We start from the raw sequence: 20,479 nt of genomic DNA, 5'->3' as shown, positions 1-20,479 counted from the left end.
ACTAGGCCTCTTACAGTTCATTCCAACCATCGATGACATCAAAGGGGGACATGGTTGATTTCATCAAGTATTGTGAGAACATGGAAAGGAGGTTCAGAGAACATTGGGCTTCCAGTAAAAGGGAATTCCCAAACCTGTTGCCAACCTCCAAGCCGATGTGTGACCATACATACAGGGATTCATACAAGGATTGATTATGTAATCAAAGTTTCCCGACACCTCTGGTGCCATTGTCCAAGCTCCCCACCCCAATAACACCTCTGTCCAAAGGTACTATATCAAAGGAATCTCTCAAGCGACCTTTAGATGATCCATATTTGAAAGCAACACTAGAACTTCATGAGAAAAATAGGATAAATGAGGAGCAAGAAGTAAGGATCGGGAGGCACAATGATTCTATAAGGAAGCAAATAAGAGAGCACATCAAGCACAAGCGAAAAATGGAAATAGAAGAGTCGGATTTAAGGAAGGAAATTATGGAATTAAAAGAGATATAGGAAAGTCAAAAGAAAATGTTGACTGAAGCCCAAGCAAGCTATCTTGAGACAATGGAGAAATTAGCAGAGGCAATTCAAGAGAAGCAAAGGTCAGAAGCTGAGACCAATGAAACTCGCCACCAGCTCCATCAAGTTAGGAATGAGGCTACTTCAGATATGAAGAGTTAGTTAACCGAATGGAAGCATACACAATGCAGGTGGCAAATCGAATGGCAATACTCGAAGGCACCTTGATTTACTATGGCATTGACATTCCTCCCAACTGATTAGGATTGTTGTATTTCATTTTCTTTTTGAAGAAAAAAAATGGATGCAGTGAACATTAATGAAGATACTATCTTTTTTTGAGCCATTATTGTTTCATTCAAATACCAAATATTCTAATCTTAAAATCGAGGATTGTTGCCTAAAGAATCAAATTCATCAAATTGACACAATCAAAAGTCATCAAACAAAATCATCAAATCAAGATTATCAAATTCATTGAATCAACTCATCAAATATCAAATTTTGCAAAACAGCTCATCAAATAGAAAAAATCAAAATCAAAGCTAAGTTTATCAAAGTTGTCAAACCAACTCATCAAGTATCAAAAGTCAAAATCAAAGCATCAAGAATCAAAGTCAAGTTCATCAAAATTATCAAATTCATCAAATCAACACATCAAATGTCAAATCTTTCAAATTAATTCATCAAATATCAAAAGTCAAAATCAAAATTAAGTTTATAAAATTCATCAAATCAACTCATCAAATAGAAATCATCAAAAATCAAAATAAAAAGAATTGGAAATTAGGTTCATTAAATAATCTCATCAACTGTAGAAAATCGACTTCTTTGTCTTCTCTCACTCAAGTAGTGAATAATTTTGACCTCCTCCAGGCCAAAACGAGGACCAATAGAATTGTGACCCAGTCCTTCGCCCGCACCATGGCAACCGAAGGCACAACCTCAGAGGGCTTAGGGCAGTAGAACACGACCAATGTGGAGATTGCTACACCTGCTACTGTTTCATATAGTGATTTTCTCCGTCTTCAAGAAAGGCTTTCAAAAATGTCTGCTTGGGTTGATTGACTCTCAGAAAGAAATTCTACCAACCCCCAAAACACCACCCAAGTTCAAACCTTCGCCATCCCCACCACTACTGTGATTCCTACCTCATTTGTATTCATCGCCGGTACCGCATCACCGATCCCAAGGCCACAACTTACTGTCTTCACCAAGCAACCCACAACTCCAATAGTCAACCAAGTTGATGACTTTGAAGAAGAAGACCCTCATGTCTCCCAATCGATCCTCCCACTCAAGCCAGCCTCGTTTGCAAATGATCCTATGAGGGAAGAAATAGAGAAAATGAAGGAAGAAATCCAGAAATTGAAAGGGGTTCATAACCTAGGAACTACAAACTTTAAAGAATTGTGCTTATACCCTAATGCAATACTCCCAGAAAAGTTTAAATTACCTGAGTTGGAAAGTATGATGGAAAAGGTTGCCCTCAAACCCAGCTTAAGATCTTTTGTGGAGATATGTTCCAATATGGTTCAGATGAGAGGCTCCTTATCCAGGTATTCCAAAAACGTTTGACAGGAGATGCGCGTACCTGGTTTGCCATGTTGGACCCTACAAAGAAGAAATCTTGGAAGTAGGTTTTTAAAGCCTTTTTGGATCATTACTCTTTTAACATGGAATTGGTTCCCGATCGAGCTGACTTAGAAGCCTTGTCACAGAAGGAAGGAGAAAATTTTCTTGAGTATGCATATCGGTTGAGGGAAATGGCTTCAAAACTAAGGTATCCAATACCTAAGGAGGAAATGGTAAGGATGTTCATAAAAACATTAGGTGAGCCATATTATTCGGTGTTGATTACCCAACCTCTTAAGGATTTTAATGAGGTTGTTAGGGGGGCTACCAGGATTGTGGAAGCCGTGAGGCAAGGAAGAATCAATCCCTCAATTTGGGGAGTTGGCCCATCCCAAACCTTTGTCAAAAAGCCCCCATCAAGAAGTCAGAAAATGAAGTGCATGCTATTTCCCCATCCTCTCACCAACAAATCCGATCTAACTTTGTTGCAACCACTTACTCCAACAATCCCCAACCACCATTTTTCTTACCTACACCACCACCACCAGTGCCTGTCTTAGCCCAGCCATTTCGACCTGTGCCAGCTCCATGACCATACTAGCCACCTACTCCCCAACAGCCATCATTCGTAGCTGACCAAAACCCTCATATCCAAAAAGAGAATAGGATAGAATTTACCCCTACCATACCCTCACTCTTAGTCGTTGCCTGCATTGGTTAAAGAAGGGTACTTGAGTTTGTTGACACGGAAACTGCCATCAGAACCCAAGCCAAGAGGGTATGATGAGAATGCCCACTGCGCCTACCACCAAGGCCCAAGGCATGTGACCGATAAGTGTTGGCAACTTAAGTATGCAGTTTAGAGGTTGATTGACGACGGACACATCACCTTTCAAGTGGAGCAATCGGAGAAGCAACCAATGGGGATTACTAGAAATCTCATGTCACCACATGAAGCAGGACCAAGCAATAGCATTCATTGCAATGAAGAAGATAGGCAGTTCATGGACCCTATAGTATTGATTATTCCGATAGGGACCCTACCTACAGTACTAGTGCCATGAATTCACCCACCTTTTGACACCATTTGCACTATCAGACCTCCCTTGTGCATCCCCCTCCCTTCCACACAGTCTACCAATAACCCTTTCACCCCTTCCACTGTACCTAGTGACAACCTCCCTCGAAAACCCTTTGTCATTCCCTACCTAGAACTTTGTGGAGAAAATTCATCCAAGGTCCCATGGAACTATTACACTAAGCCAGTGGTGGCACATGTTGATCAAACTAATTTAAAGCGTGGAGCCTTATTAAGATCCAAAAGGTTTTTGCCCCCATGACAAGTGACTGGGGCAATGGATAAAGGAAAGGCCAAGATAGGGGAGGATCCAGTTGAAGAGAGAAAAAATAAGGAGAATGATGATTTCCTAAGAGCCATTGAAAAGTCCCAATACAACATAGTGGATCAACTAGCAAAAATACTAGCACATATTTCAATACTTGGGTTGTTTTTGTCTTCAGAACATCACAAGAACTAGATTATGGAAGTTTTCAAGAGGAATCTTGTCCTCCCAAGTATAGAACCAGAAAGGCTAGCACAGATGGTCGGCATGATTTTGGCTCCTCAAGTCATAACCTTTTCAGATGATGAGATCCCAATAGATGGCGTTACTCACAATCTTCCATTGTATATCATAGTAACTTGTAGAGGAATGAGGATCCCTACTGTCTTGGTGGATAATGGGTCTAGTTTTTGAATGTTTGCACCCTCAGAACATTACAAGTACTAGGAGTGGGTGTACATGATGTGAAGAAGAGACCCATTGCGGTAATGACTTTTGACAATTTAGTTAGGCCAAATTTGGGAGATGTAACATTTAATGTGACTGTTGGAAAGGTTACTTATCAGATTCAGTTCCAAGTTCTAGACATTCAACCATCTTTTACCCTACTGCTAGGGAGACCTCGGTTTCATCTTGTTGGAGCCATGCCATCTTCCCTCCACCAGAGACTAAAGTTGGTCCTTGATAATGAACTCATTACAATCCTTGGGGACAGTCAGATTGCACCAGCTACAGAATCATCAGTTCATCACCTGGAGGAAGGTTTAGGTTTCTTCTCTTACCAATTTGAAGAAGTGAATTCCATCGAGAAGGTCCAAGAGGCAAAGAAAGTCCAAGGGAGAATAGCACCACCCCTCCGGATGATGGCTCATATGAAGTTTGACCCTAACAAAGGGTTACGTATCAAGCAACAAGGGAGTTTGAACCTTGTTAAAGCTAAGGGATCTCTCCCTCGTTTTGGAGTGGGCTATAAACCTGATGAACATGACCTATTTGGTCCATGAGGCGGGAAGAAGAAAGGTGTACCTCTTTCAACACCACTACATTTTGTCAAACTAGCAACCATGCCTCAACCATCACCAACCCCTCAAGCCAGCCTGAAACCCCCTTAACATCCTAGATATTTCACTACTTTTTCTTGAAAACTAAGAAGATCAGAAGTACATTGACTCATCATCAAAGGCCCAGGAGGAAAAGGATATTGAGGAGATCTACATGCCTTGTTGTCCCATCAATTGGGGCAAGGTGGAAATCCCTATTGCACTAGAGGTAATTGACAAGCTCGAGGATCGTGCCATTTGGGAATCCTTGGATGGAGATGTATGTGTGATAGGAGGTGAATTCATAGAAGACCTTGCCTAGTTAATTGTCCCTTTACGAGAGCCCGTTCATAACTAGATGTCTTCTCCAACTACCATGGCTTAGAGGCCCCTTCTCTTGAGGTTTGTTAAGTTGTAATTCTCGGGCCAGGGGTTCAATGCTTTCTACCCTATGTCTCAGTCCTAAAAGTAGTTTTTGTACTTCATTGATCCAAATGAAACGAAAATCCTTTTGCTTGAACTACGAGTGGCCTAATCTCCCTCAAAAGGGTACGTAGGCAACCTTGGTTCACAACCTAGGCCCGACCACTTTTTTTGAAAAATCTCCTTTTTTTCTAGTTCCAATTCCCATGTTTATTCCTCCTTTTCATCTTACAAGAATCCAAACCCATCTCACAAGCCTATGACTTTGACCTTGAGTTAGACTTTGCTCTCATGGGGATAGAGGAGGAACCTCTTGAGGAGGAGATCCCTCAAAGTATCCTTGATCAGATTGAATGGCAAGAGGAAAGAAGACTAGAAGCTGACTTAGAAGAAGTTAATCTTGGAACTGATGATGACCCAAAGTTGGTAAAAATTAGGAGCCATTTAATCCCAAAGTAGAAACTTGACATAATAGAATTGTTGAAAGAATTTAGGGATGTGTTTGCATGGTCCTACAAAGACATGCCAGGATTGGACACCAACTTGGTGGTACATAAGATTATCATACATCCCAATGCAAAGCCAGTAAAGCAAAAGCTCAGGAAGCTCCATCCAAAGTGGTCTCTGAAAATTCAAGAAAAGGTTAAGAAGTAGTTCAAAGTGGGATTTCTAGAAGTGAAAACTTACCCTGAATGGTTAGCCAACATTGTACTAGTGCCTAAAAAGGATGGGAAGGTTAGGATGTGCTTGGATTTCCAGGATTTAAACAGAGCTAGTCCCAAGGATGATTTTCCCTTACCAAACATTGACATTCTTGTTGATGACACGGTAGAACATGGAATTTTCTCTTTCATGGATGGATTTTCAGGATATAACCAGATCAAAATGGCAGAGGAAGACAAAGAAAAGATGACTTTCATAATACCATGGGGAACCTTTTGCTACAAGGTCATGCCATTTGGGCTTAAGAATGCTGGGGCAATTGATCAGAGAGCAATGATAGTGCTTTTTCATGACATGATACACAGAGAATTGGAGGCATACGTGGATGACATGATTTCCAAGTCCAAAAAAGGCAGAGAATCATTTAAAAGACCTACTGAAGCTCTTTGAAAGACTCAAGAAATTCTGCCTCAGGTTAAATCCCCAGAAATGCACTTTTTGGGGGATCATCAGGAAAGCTATTGGGCTTTATCATTAGTCAAAAAGGGATTGAGATTGACCCTGCTAAGGTCAAAGCCATTGTTGATATGGCTCCTCCCAAAAAAGAAAATAAAGTCAAAAGTTTCTTGGGAAGATTGCAATATATCCATAGTAAAATGGAATGAAGACTGTCAATAAGCATTTGACAAAATTAAGGTGTACATGACAAATCCACCAGTATCAGATCCCCTTAGGCCTGGGAAACCCTTACTCATGTATTTGTTATTGCATGAAGATTTTGTTGGATGCATACTGGGGCAACATGATGAGACAGGTAAAAAAGGAAAGAGCCATTTATTACTTAAGTCAAAAATTTTGTGACTATGAGACAAGGTACACTATGCTAGAAAAACATGTCTAGCACTCGTTTGGGCCTGTCAAAAACTACGCCATTACTTGTTACTAATTTGGTGTTGCTTATTTCTAGAATGGACCCCATCAAGTATTTGTTTGAGAGGCCTCCAGTTACTAGTCGAGTCTCCCACTAGATCATGCTCATTTCTGAATATGACATCAAGTATGTGACACAAAAGCAGTCCAAGGCCAGGCCATTGCTGACCATTTAGCTGATAACCCCACCTCAATGTATGAAGCAATCCCAACTAGTTTTCGAGACGAAACCATTTTGAAAATACAAGTGGGGAAAAGGTGGAAGGCATATTTTGATGGAGCATCAAACTAAAGAGGATGGGGAGTGGGAATGGTCCTTGTGGACCCCCAAGGCACTCACTTTCCTTTGGCTATTTGTCTGGGCTTTCCCAATACCAATAATACGTGTGAATGGGAAGCGTGCCTAAGAGTAGTCCAAATGGCACTGGACTGGGGCATCGATGAATTAGAAATTTATGGGGACTCTTTCTTGGTCATTAGTCAAGCAAAGGGTGATTGGGAAGTACGGGTTGAGCGACTAGCATTGTATCATAACTGCCTCAAGGAGTTGATCAAAAAGTTTGAGTGCATCTCCTTCAATTACCTGCCTAGAGAAGACAACCGCTTTGCGGATGCTTTAGCCTCCCTTGGATCAGCCATGTGCTTACTTGCCAACATGGCAATAGAACCGATTGATTTAAATTGGGATAGTGAGCCTGTCTACATAAGCAGCATACTAGCAGTCACAATAGAAGATGAGGAGTCAGATGGTAATTTCTTAGAGCACTAAGCATTTCTAGAAGGGGCAGATCCCAATGTGAGGAGAACTATAACCAGGCTAGCAGGACATTTCATCATAGCGGGGGGGGGGGGGGGGATATTGTATCAAAGTCCCTAGGATTACCTTGGTTGAAATGTTTGGATGAAGAAGAAGCACAAAGAAAGATGGAGAAGGTACATGGTGGCATATGTGGCCCTCACATGAATGGACATATGTTGACCAAAATGTTTCTTCGAATGGGATTTTATTGGACAACAATGGATGAGGATTGTTGTCGACATGTGCAAAAATGTCATGCTTGTCAAGTTTTTGATCGAAAGATAAATGCATCTCCCTCAGAGCTACATTATTTCACTACACCTTGGCCTTTCTCAGTATGGGGAATTGACATGGTCGGTCCATTACAACCTGCAACAAATGGGCATAAGTTCATCTTGGTTGCCATTGATTATTTCACCAAGTGGGTAGAAGCAATGTCCATAGCCCATCCAACAATGACCAAGATATTTCAATTCATCCAGAGCAACATCATTGCCAGATACGGAGCACCATGCGAGATAATCTCAAATAATGGAAAAAATTTTGTTGGAAGGGAAGTCACTACCCTTTTTAATCATTTCAAGATTAAATAGTTGTGTTCATCCCCTTATCGACCTCAAATGAATGGAGTAGTAGAGACTGCAATCAAGAACATCGAAAAAAATCTGAAGAAGATGTCTCTTATCTACAAGTCTTGGAACGACATGCTACCATATGCTCTCTTGGCTTACTGCACGTTAGTTAAGACATCAACTAGGGCAACACCATATTCTTTAGTGTATGGCATGGAGGCAGTCCTACCAACAGAAGTTGAAGTGCCATCTTTATGTGTCATATTAGAGTTAGAGATCCCAGAGACAAATTGGGTCCAAGAATGTTATGAGCAGTTGGAGTTCTTAGATGAAGCACACTAAGAGTTATGGCCCATACTCAAGCCTATCAAAGGCGAATGACATGTGCATTCATCAAGAGGGTACGACCCCAAAATGTACAGTCGGGTGAATTAGTGCTCAGAAGAACTATTCTGAATCAGTCGGAGACAAGGGGCAAGTTCACTCCCACCTATGAAGGCCCTTACATTGTTAAAAAGAGGTTATCTGGATGAGCACTAATAATCGACAAAATGGATGATGAAGACCTCCCAGAACCAGCCAACTTAGATCAAGTGAAAAAGTACTATGCTTAAATTGTAACGATTCCATGTATCAATTTTTATCAATGAAATGAAGGGAGGCCATTTTCGGCCATTTTCTGTTACCTTTCCTTTTGTCTAGTACAATTATAATAACTCACTAGTTAGACAATTGAGCTTTGTGACCTTTTCCTTGAATGTCCCAATATTTGGATACTAGCAATCCTCGAAGGTAATGCAAAATAAATGAAAAAGAGAAGGAGGAATTAAAGGAAGAAGCAAGGAAGAGAAAAAAAGGGGAGGAAGAAGAAAAGAAGAAAAAAGAAAAAAAATAATAATGATGAAGGAAAAGATAAAAAAAGAGAGAGAGAGAAAGAAAAAGGAAGAAGATGGAAAATTCAAGGAGGTTTTAAGAATTTCAGCTCCCTGATAACCCATGAACCAAGTAGCCCACCTACCCTTGAGCCTTAGCCACATTTCGTCCTAGTACTAAGACCTCCCTAATCAAAGAAAAAAACAGGAACATGGAATCAGATGACAAAGAAAGTGTCTCCCCATCCCCTTGTGGCAATGATGGGAGGAGTGAATGGAGAGAAATAAAAAATAAATGCATGGCCTAAAAAGGCAGAGTGAAAACCTGAAAAGGCGCTCTGAGTAAAAGCATTAGGTTATGGCAAGATCAAATATCGCCGGCCCAGATGAAAACCAGTAATGGCTCCACTGCACAACAATTAGGTGACACCCAGGCTCGATGAAAACCATGATTAGGGCACTGAGAGCAAAAAAGGGTAAATAAAAGAAAAAAAAGAAAAAAAGGAAAAAGTACAAAAAGGGGGTTCAACTTATTAGTAGGCCGGGGAATCCTATCTTTAGTATGTTATCTCCTCTATTCGTATGAGTGCAAAGTCTTCTCCTTCTTTAGTTCTCTAAAAGACCTTACTTCAATGTTTGATACACCTCCTAATTCCGAAATTTGCAGTGGAACTAAAGTTAGACCAAGGTTACATAAGGGCTCACGACTAGACAGAGTTAACCTTGACCTCACTCCTCTTCTAAGGTTATGCACCCACAACATTCTTCTAAAAGAAAGAGATAATAATAATAAATAAAATGAAAAATGAAAAAAATCAAATACCATCATCAAAGATCAAATTTATCAAATTCATCAAAATATCAAATATCAAAATCAAATCATCAAATATCAAAGTCATCAAATTCTTCAAATATCAAAGTCATCAAATTCATCAAATATCAAATATCAAATTCGTCAAATATCAAAATCAAATCATCAAATATCAAAGTCATCAAATTCATCAAATATCAAAAGTATCAAATAATCAAGATCAAATCATCAAATATCAAATCATCAAATTCATCAAATATCAAATGGAAATCAAATCATCAAATATCAAATATCAAAGTCAAATTATCAAATTCATCAGATATCAAAAGTATCAAATCATCAAATAATCAAAAATCAAATTTATCAAATAATCAAATATTAAAGTCATCAAATTCATCAAATATCAAATCAAAATCAAAATCATCAAATATCAAATATCAAAATCAAATCATCAAATTCATCAAATACCAAAATTATCAAATCATCAAATAATCAAATATCAATTCATCGAATATCAAAATCATCAAATATCAAATATCAAAATCAAATTATCAAATTCATCAAATATCAAAATTATCAAATCATCAAATATCAAAATAAACTTCAAAATTCTAAGTAAAAACAATGACTTGTCACGACGTTTATAAACGTCAATAAAATGGTCACTTTTATTGATGTTTATAAATGTCACCAAAAGGCATTTTTTTTTTATTTTGTAACACTGGTTTTGGTGATGTTTAACAAAAGCCCCCAAAAGTGTATTTTTCTGTTTTGTTTTTTCTTCATATCCCGATGATTTTAAATTACCTATTTTACGCTTAATTTCATCACATTTATCCATATAATCATTTAATTAACAATTTAAGTATATATTAAAAGATAACAAAATAAACTTCAAATTTATAATTTACAAAAAATGTTTTTGCAATGAAACATTTATGTTTATACAAAAAATAACTGAAAAAAGAATAAAAATATATCATCTGAAATGAAGGGATTTAACCTTTGCATTAGAATTCTCCCTATCACTACTCATTGCATGTGCATGAGAAGACCCTATGCCAATTATCTGTTCAATATCCCACAAAAGACAATATAATGTTATTTTTTTCGCCAGAAGATATAGAAGTCTTAACATAATTTTTTAGCAAGAATAAACAAAAAGTTAAATTTGACTTATTGTACCGGATTTGATGATGGTGCTACATCATGGGAATGGAGATCCCATGGTAAGTACGTATGCCAAATTTTTCATGACAAACAAATCCTCTTTCAATAGTTTATGTGTGTTAGGCCAAGATTTTACCATTACACCAAGGTTCATGGCATTACAAATATAAGAAGCCAACAAAACTACAACTTTGAGTGACGTTTATAAACGTCAACGAAACTGCGACTTGTAGTGATGTTTATAAACGTTTGTAAAACTATGACATTTAGCGATATTTATGAACATTAGCAAAATTGTGACTCTTAGTAACGTTTATAAACTTCACTAAAAGGCTTTTCTTTTGTTTTGTTATACCGGTTTCAGTGACGTTTAACAAATGTCCCCAAAAGTGTATTTATTTTTTTTCTTGGTCTCCCAATGATTTTAAATTACTGATTTTACACTTAACTCATCACATTCATCCATATAATCATTAAATTAACAATTTAAGTATATATATTAAAATATAACAAAATAAAATTCAACATTATAATTTTTAAAAAATGTATTTGCAATGGAACATTTATGTTTATACAAAAAAACATATGAAATGAGAATAAAAATATAACATCTGAAACAAAGGGATTTGCCCTTTGCATGGGAGAAGACCTTATGCAAGGTATCTATTCAATATCCTTCAAAAGACAAAATAATTTTATTTTTTTTGGCAAAAGATATAGAAATATAACATTAAATTTTAGCAAGTATAAACAAAAAGTTAAATTTGACCTATTGTACCGGGTTAGATGATGGAGCTGCATCATGGGAATGGAGATCTCTAAGCAGAACGAGAGTTTTTTTCTGACCCATGACTCTGCACAAGGGAAACATCAACCAACAATTTCCTTCCAACATTCTTGTATTTCCAGGAAGTTTATTTTAAAAGAAAATATAGCTATAAAAATATTTCATAATTTAGAAAATTCTATAATGAATACTAGTCAAGTACGTATGCCAAATTTTTCATGACAAATAAATCGTCTTTCAAGAGTTTATGTGTGTTAGGACAAGATTTTACTATTACAACAAGGTTCATGGCATTATAAATTTTAGAAGACAACAAAACTGCTACTTTTAGCGATGTTTATAAACGTCAACAAAACTGTGACTTATAGTGAAGTTTATAAATGTCAGCAAAACTGTGACTTATAGTGACTTCTATAAATGTCAGCAAAACTTTTTTTTGTTATGTTTTGGTGACGTTCCCAAAATTGTAATTTTTTCCTATTTTGTTTTTTCTTGGTATCCTAATGATTTTATAATACTTGCATTACACTTAATTCATCACATTCATCCATATAATCATTTAATTAATAATCTAATTATATTTTAAAATATAAAAAATATAAAATTCAAATTTATAATTAAAAATTGTGACATGTAGCAGTAAAACTGTCACTTTTAGCGACGTTTATAAACATTGGCAAATAGTTTAATGTCACCAAAAGGCTATTTTTTTTTGTTTTGTAACACTGGTTTCGGTGATGTTTAACAAACGTCGCCAAAAGTGTATTATTTTCTATTTTGTTTTTTTTTTCTTGGTATTCTAATGATTCTAAATTATCTACTTTACACTTAATTCATCGTATTTAACCATATAATCTTTTAATTAACAATTTAAGTATATATTAAAATATAACAAAATAAATTTCAACCAAATAATCTTTTAATTAGCGATGTTTTTGAACGTAAGTAAAACTGTCCAATATCCTACAACTCGTTGCCCTTTGCATTGGCATTCTCACTCTCCCAACTCGTTGCATTTGCATGAGAAGACCTTCTACGAGGTATCTGTCCAATATCCTACAAAAGACAAAAAAAATTTATTTTTTTGCTAAAAGGGGTAGAAATATACCATTAATTTTTTAGCAAGTATAAACAAAATGTTAAATTTGACTTATTGTACCGGATTGATGATGGAGCTACATCATGGGAATGGAGATCTCATGTGCAACGGGAGTTTTTTCCGACCCATGACTCTACACAAGGGAAACATCAACCAACAATTTCTTTCAAGACTTATTGTACCCATGACTTATACTACGGGCTTTTTCATGACAAACAAATCTTCTTTCAAGAGTTTATGTGTTACACCATGATTTTACCATTACACCAAGGTTAATGGCATTTTAAATATAGGAAGACAACAAAACTGCGACTACTAGCGACGTTTATCAACATCGAAAAAACTGCGACTTTTAACGACCTTTATAAACATCGGCAAAACTATGACTTTTAGTGACGTTTACCAAAATGCTATTTATTGTGTTTTGTAACACTGGTTTTGGTAACATTCCCAAAAGTGTAATTTTTTCTTACTTCATTTTTTCTTTGTATTCTAATAATTTTAAATTACCCGCTTTTCACTTAATACATCACATTCATCCATATAATCATTTAATTAACAATCCAAGTATATATTAAAATATACCAAAATAAACTTCAAAATTATAATTAAAAACTATGACTTCTAGCAACGTCAGTAAAACTGTCACTTTTTGTGACATTTATAAACGTTGGCAAAATTGTGACTTTTAGTGACGTTACTATATGTCACCAAAAGTTTTTTTCTTTTGTTTTGTAACACTGGTTTCGATTAAATGTCACCAAAAGTGTACTTTTGTGTCTTTTCTATTTTTTCGTATCCCAATGATTTTAAATTACTGCTTTACACTTAATTCATCACATTTATCCATATAATCATTTAATTAAAAAATTAATAAACTTCAAAATTATAATAAAAAACTATGACTTGTAGCGACGTCTATAAACGTTAGTAAAACAGTCACTTTGTTTTTTGTTTTGTAACACTAGTTTCGGTGACATTTAACAAACGTCCCCAAATGTGTATTTCTTCTTTTTTCTATTTTGTTTTTTCTTCATATCCCAATGATTTTAAATTACCTACTTTAGATTTAATTCATTACTTTTATCCATATAATCATTTAATTAACAATTTAAGTACATATTAAAATATAACAAAATAAAGTTCAAAATTATAATTAATAAAAAATGTATTTGGAATGTAACATTTATCTTTATACAAAAAATATATTAAAAGAGAAGAAAAATATATCATCCGAAACGAAAGGATTTGCCCTTTGCATAGGCATTCTCACACTCCCAACTCGTTGCATGTGCATGAGAAGATCTTCTATGAGGTATTTGTCCAATATCCTACAAAAGACAAAATAATTTTATTTTTTCGCTAAAAGATGTAGAAATATATCATTAATTTTTTAGCAAGTATAAACAAAAAGTTAAGTTTGACAAATTGTACCGGGTTTGGTGACACAGCTACATCATGGGAATGGAGATCTCTATGTGCAACGGGAGTTTTTTCCGACCCATGACTCTACACAAGGGAAACATCAACCAGCAATTTCTTTCATTACTTATTGTACCCATGACTTATCGTACTTGGTTTTTCATGACAAACAAATCCTCTTTCAATAGTTTATGTGTGTTATGGCAAGATTTTACCAATACACCAAGGTTAATGGCATTATAAAAATAAGAAGACAACAAAACTGTGACCTCTAGTGACGTTTATCAGTGTCAAGAAATTTGTATTCTAATGATTTTAGATTACCTGCTTTACACTTAATTCATCACATTCATCCATATAACCATTTAATTAACAATCTAAGTATATATTAAAATATACCTACATAAACTTCAAAATTATAATTAAAAATTGTGACTTCTAGCGACGTCAATAAAACTGTCCCTTTTAGTGACGTTTATAAACGTAGGCAAAACTGTACCTAAAGGGTTTTTCTTTTAGTGACGTTTAACAAACGTCGCCAAAAGTGTACCTCTTTTTTTGTCTATTTAGTTTTTTCTTTATATCCCAATGATTTTAAATTGATTGCTTTGCACTTAATTCATCACATTTATCCATATAATCATTTAATTCACAATTTAAGTATGTATATAAAAATATTACAAAATAAACTTAAAATTATAATTAAAAACTGTGATTTGTAGCGGCGTCTATAAACGATGGATAAACTTTTTTTCTATTTTGTTTTTTCTTCAATATCCAATGATTTTAAATTACCTACTTTAAACTTAATTCATCATACACATACATATATTCAATTAATTAAAATTTTAAGTATATATTAAAATATAACAAAATAAATTTTGAAATTATAATTAAAAACTGGGACTCATAGCAATGTTTGTAAGCGTAAGTAAAACTGTTACTTTTAGTAACGTTTATCAACGTCGCCAAAAGTGTATTTTGTCCAATTTTGTTTTTTTCTTGGTACTCTAACGATTTTAAATTACCTATTATACACTTAATTCATCATATTTGTCCATATAATCTTTTAATTAACAATTTAATTTTATATTAAAATATAATGAAATAAACATCAAAATTATAATTGAAAACTATGACTTGTAGCGACCTTTTTAAACACAAGTAAAACTTTAACTTTTAGTCAAACGTCACCAAAAGGCCTACTCTTTTGTTTTGTAACACTGGTTTTGGTAAAGTGTACTTTTCTTTTATATTTTGTTTTTTCTTCGTATCCCATTGGATTTAAATTCCCTACTTACTTAATTCATCACATTTATCCATATAATCATTTGTTTAACAATTTAAATATATATTAAAATATTAAAAATAAATTTCAAGATTATAATTAAAAACTGACTTTTAGTGATGTTTATAAACGCCACCAAAAGTTATTTTTTTTTTTGTTTTGTAACACTTGTTTCGGTGACATTTAACAAACGTCGCCAAAAGTGTATATCCAAATGATTTTAGATTACCTACTTTACATTTAATTCATCACATTTATCCATATAATCATGTAATTAACAATTTAAGTATATATTAAAATATAATTAAATAAACTTCAAAATTATAACTAATAAAAAATGTCTTTGCAATGAAACATTTATGTTTATAAAAAAAGATATATAAAAAGAGAAGAAAAATATATCATCCAAAATGAAAGGATTTGCCCCTTGCATTGATATTCTCACTCTCCTAACTCGTTGCAAGTGCATGACAATACCTTGTGCAAGGTATTTGTTTAATATCCAACAAGAGACAAAGTAAATTTATTTTTTCACTAAAAGGTATAGAAATATAACATTAATTTTTTAGCAAGTATAAACAAAAAGATAAATTTGACTCATTGTATAGGGTTTGATGATGAAGCTACATCATGGGAATGGAGATCTCTAGGTGGAACGGGAGTATTCTCCGACCATTGACTTATCGTATTGGGTTGTTCATAACCAACAAATCCTCTATCAGGAGTTTATGTGTGCTATACCAAGATTTTACCATTACACCAAGTTTAATGGCATTATACATATAAGAAGACAATAAAACCATGACTTTTAGTAATGTTTATCAACATTAACAAAACTATGACTTGTAGCGGCATTTATAAACATCGGCGAAACTATAACATGTAGTGACATTTACCAAAATGCTTTTTTTGTGTTTTGTAACACCGGTTTTGGTGACGTTCCCAAAAGTGTAATTTTTTCCTATTTTGTTTTTCTTTGTATTCTAATGATTTTAAATTACCTGCTTTACACTTAATTCATCACATTCATCCATATAATCATTTAATTAACAATCTAAGTATATATTTAAATATACCAAAATAAACTTTAAAATTATAATTAAGATCTATGACTTGTAGCGACGCCAATGAAACTGTCACTCTTAGTGACGTTTATAAGCGTTGGCAAAACTATAACTTTTGGTGACATTTAGGATTTCTGTTTTGTTTTGTAACACTTGTTTCGGTGACATGTAACAAATGTCACCAAAAGTGTATTTTTTTTTTTCTATTTTGTTTTTTCTTCATATCCCAATGATTTTAAGTTATCTACTTTACATTTAATTCATCACATTTATCTATCAAATTTATAACTAATAAAAAATGTATTTGCAATGAAACTTTTATGTTTATACAAAAAGATATATGAAAAGAGAAGAAAAATATATCATCCGAAAAGAAAGGATTTGCCCTTTGCATTACACTCTCCCAACTCATTGCATGTGCATGAGAAGACATTGTGCAAGGTATCTATTCAATATCCAACAAGGGACAAAATAATTTTATTTTTTAGCTAAAAGATATAAAAAAATAACATTAATATTTTAGCGGGTATAAACAAAAAGTTAGATTTGAATTATTATACTGGGTCTGATGACGAAAATACATCAATGGAATGGAGATCTCAAGGTTGAACGGGAGTTTTTTCGGCCCGTGACTCTGCACAAGGGAAACATCAACCAACATTTTCTTTCAAAAATTACTGTACCCACGACTTATGTGTGTTACGGCAAGATTTTACCATTACACTAAAGTTAATGGCATTATAAATATAAGAAGACAACAAAACTACGACTTTTAGCAATGTTTATCAACATTAACAAAACTATGACTTGTAGCGACGTTTATAAACATCGACAAAACTGTGGCTTGTAGTGAAGTTTACAAAAATGCATTTTTTTTGTGTTTTGTAACATTGGTTTTGGTGACGTTCCCAAAAGTGTAATTTTTTCCTATTTTGTTATTTCTTTGTATTCTAATGATTTTAAATTACCTGTTGTACACTTAATTCATCACATTTATCCAAATAATCAATTAATTAACAATCTAAATATATATTAAAATATACAAAAATAATCTTCAAAATTATAATTAAAAACTGTGACATGTAGCGATGTCAGTGAAACAGTCACTTTTATTGATGTTTATAAACGTTGGCAAAACTGACTTTTAGTTACGTCGCCAAAAGGCTTTCTCTTTTGTTTTGTAACACCGGTTTCGGTGACGTTTAACAAACGTCGCCAAAAGTGTACTTTTTTTGTCTATTATGTTTTTTCTTCGTATCTCAATGATTTTAAATTCCCTGCTTTGCACTTAATTCATCACATTTATCCATATAGTCATTTGTTTAATAATTTAAGTATATATTAAAATATTACAAAATAACCTTCAAAATTATATTTAAAAACTATGAGTTGTAGTGACATCTATAAACATCAGAAAAACTGTCAATTTTCATGACATTTATAAACGTTGGCAAAACAGTGATGTTTATAAATGTCACAAAAATGCCTTGTTTTTGTTCTATAACACTGGTTTCGGTGACGTTTAACAAACATCACCAAAAGTATATTTCTTTTTTTTCTATTTTGTTTTTTCTTCATATCCCAATGATTTTAAATTACCTATTTTAATCTTAATTCATCATACACATACATATATTCATTTAATTAAAAATTTAAGTATATATTAAAATATAACAAAATAAATTTTGAAATTATAATTAAAAACTGTGACTTGTAGCAATGTTAGTAAGTGTAAGTAAAACAGTTACTTTTAGTAACATTTATCAACATCGCCAAAAGTGTATTTTGTCCAATTTTGTTTTTTTCTTGGTACTCTAACGATTTTAAATTACCTATTATACACTTAATTCATCATATTTATCCATAAAATCTTTTAATTAACAATTTATTTTTATATTGAAATATAACGAAATAAACATCAAAATTATAATAGAAAACTATGACTTGTAGCGACGTTTTTAAACGTAAGTAAAACTGTCACTTTTACGTCAAGCATCACCAAAAGGCCTTCTCTTTTGTTTTCTAACACCGGTTTTGGTGACGTTTAACTAATGTTTAACAAACGTCACAAAAAATGTACTTTTCTTTTATATTTTGTTTTTTCTTCACGTATCGGGTTGATCATGTCAAACAAATCCTCTATCAAGAGTTTATGTGTGTTATGGCAAGATTTTACCATTACACCAAGGTTAATGGCATTATTAATATAAGAACACAAAAAACCACGACTTTTAGTAACGTTTATCAACGTTAACTAAACTGTGACTTGTAGCGACGTTTATAAGCATAGGCAAAACTGTAACTTGTAGTGATGTTTACAAAAATGCTTTTGTTTGTGTTTTGTAAAAGTTGTTTTGGTGACATTCCCAAAAGTGTCATCTTTTCCTACTTCAAAATTATAATTAAAAACTTTGACTTATAGCGACGTCAGTGAAATTATCACTTTTAGTAATGTTTATAAACGTTGGACAAGCTGTTAATTTTAGTGACATTTATAAACATTACCAAAATGCTTTATCTTTTGTTTTGTAACACTGGTTTCAGTGGCATTTAACAAACGTCGCCAAAATTGTACTTCTTTTGTTATCTACTTTGTTTTTTCTTCGTATCCCAATGATTTTAAATTACATGCTTTACTCATAATTCATCGCATTTATCCAGATAATCATATATTTACCAAAAGGCTTTATCTTTTTTTTTTTGTAACACTGGTTTCAGTGACATTTAACAAACATCGCCAAAATTGTACTTCTTTTGTTGTCTACTTTGTTTTTTCTTCGTATCCCAATGATTTTAAATTACATGCTTTACTCATAATTCATCGCATTTATCCAGATAATCATATATTTTAAAATTTTAAGTATATATTAAAATATTATAAAATAAACTTCAAAATGACAATTAAAAATTGTGACTTGTAATGATGTCTATAATCATTAGTAAAACTGTTACTTTTAGTGACGTTTATAAACGTTGGCAAAACTATGATGTTTAGTGATGTTCACAAAGTTTGGAAAAACTGTGACTTTTAGTAACATTTATAAACACCACCAAAAGGCCTATTTTTGTTTTGTAACATTGGTTTCGGTGATGTTTAACAAACGTCACCAAAAGTATATTTTTTTCCATTTTGTTTTTTTCTTCGTACTCCAATGATTTTAAATTACCCACTTTACACTTAATTCATCATAAATATCCATATATTCATTTAATTAAAATTTTGAGTATGTATTAAAATATAACAAAATAAATTTTCAAATTATAATAAAAAACTGTGACTTATACCGACGTTTATAAAATTCACTAGAACCGTCACTTTTAGTGATGCTTATAAACGTTGCCAAAAGTGTATTTTTGTCTATTTTGTTTTTTCATATCCTAATGATTTTAAATTACCTGGTTTAAACTTAAATCATCACATTTATCCATATAATCATTTGTTTAACAATTCAAGTAAATATTAAAATATTGCACAATAGACTTCAAAACTATAATTAAAAATTGTGACTTGTAATGACGTCTATAAACGGTAGTAAAATCATCACTTTTAGTGATGTTTATAAATGTTCGCAACACTGACTTTTGTAAACGTCACCAAAAAGCCTTTCTTTGTTTTGTAACACTGGTTTCGGTGACGTTTAACAAACGTCGCCAAAAGTGAATTTTTTTTTCTTCGTATCCCAATGATTTTAAATTACATACGTTACACTTAATTCATCAATAAAAGAAGTAGATCGAGTTCAACGACCCATTTATTATGTTAGTAAAGTATTGCAGGGAGTAGAGACGAGATACCCAGAGATAAAAAAGCTGGCTTACGCACTGGTAATTGCAGCCCGGAAGCTCTCCCCGTACTTCTAGGCTCACACTGTTATCGTTCTCACCGACAAGCTTCTGAGGCATGTCTTACTTAAGCCCGAGCTCTCTAGTCGGTTGACGAAGTGGGCCGTTGAGCTCAGCGAGTACGACCTCCAGTACAAGCCGCAAACTACCATCAAGGCCCAAGCCTTAGCAGATTTCATAGCTGAATGCACATTCAGCTCCGAAGTCCCCAGGCCGGTTGAACACAAGGCTCCCAGCTCGGGTGAGCCCGAAGCTCCCAGGCCGGTCGAGTCCAA

The sequence above is a fragment of the Nelumbo nucifera genome, chromosome 7, assembly GCF_055504915.1.
Source record: "Nelumbo nucifera cultivar China Antique chromosome 7, China Antique-T2T, whole genome shotgun sequence".
Lineage (NCBI taxonomy): Eukaryota > Viridiplantae > Streptophyta > Magnoliopsida > Proteales > Nelumbonaceae > Nelumbo > Nelumbo nucifera.
The sequence above is the reverse complement of the archived record's forward strand: the minus strand, read 5'-3'. Positions refer to the sequence as shown.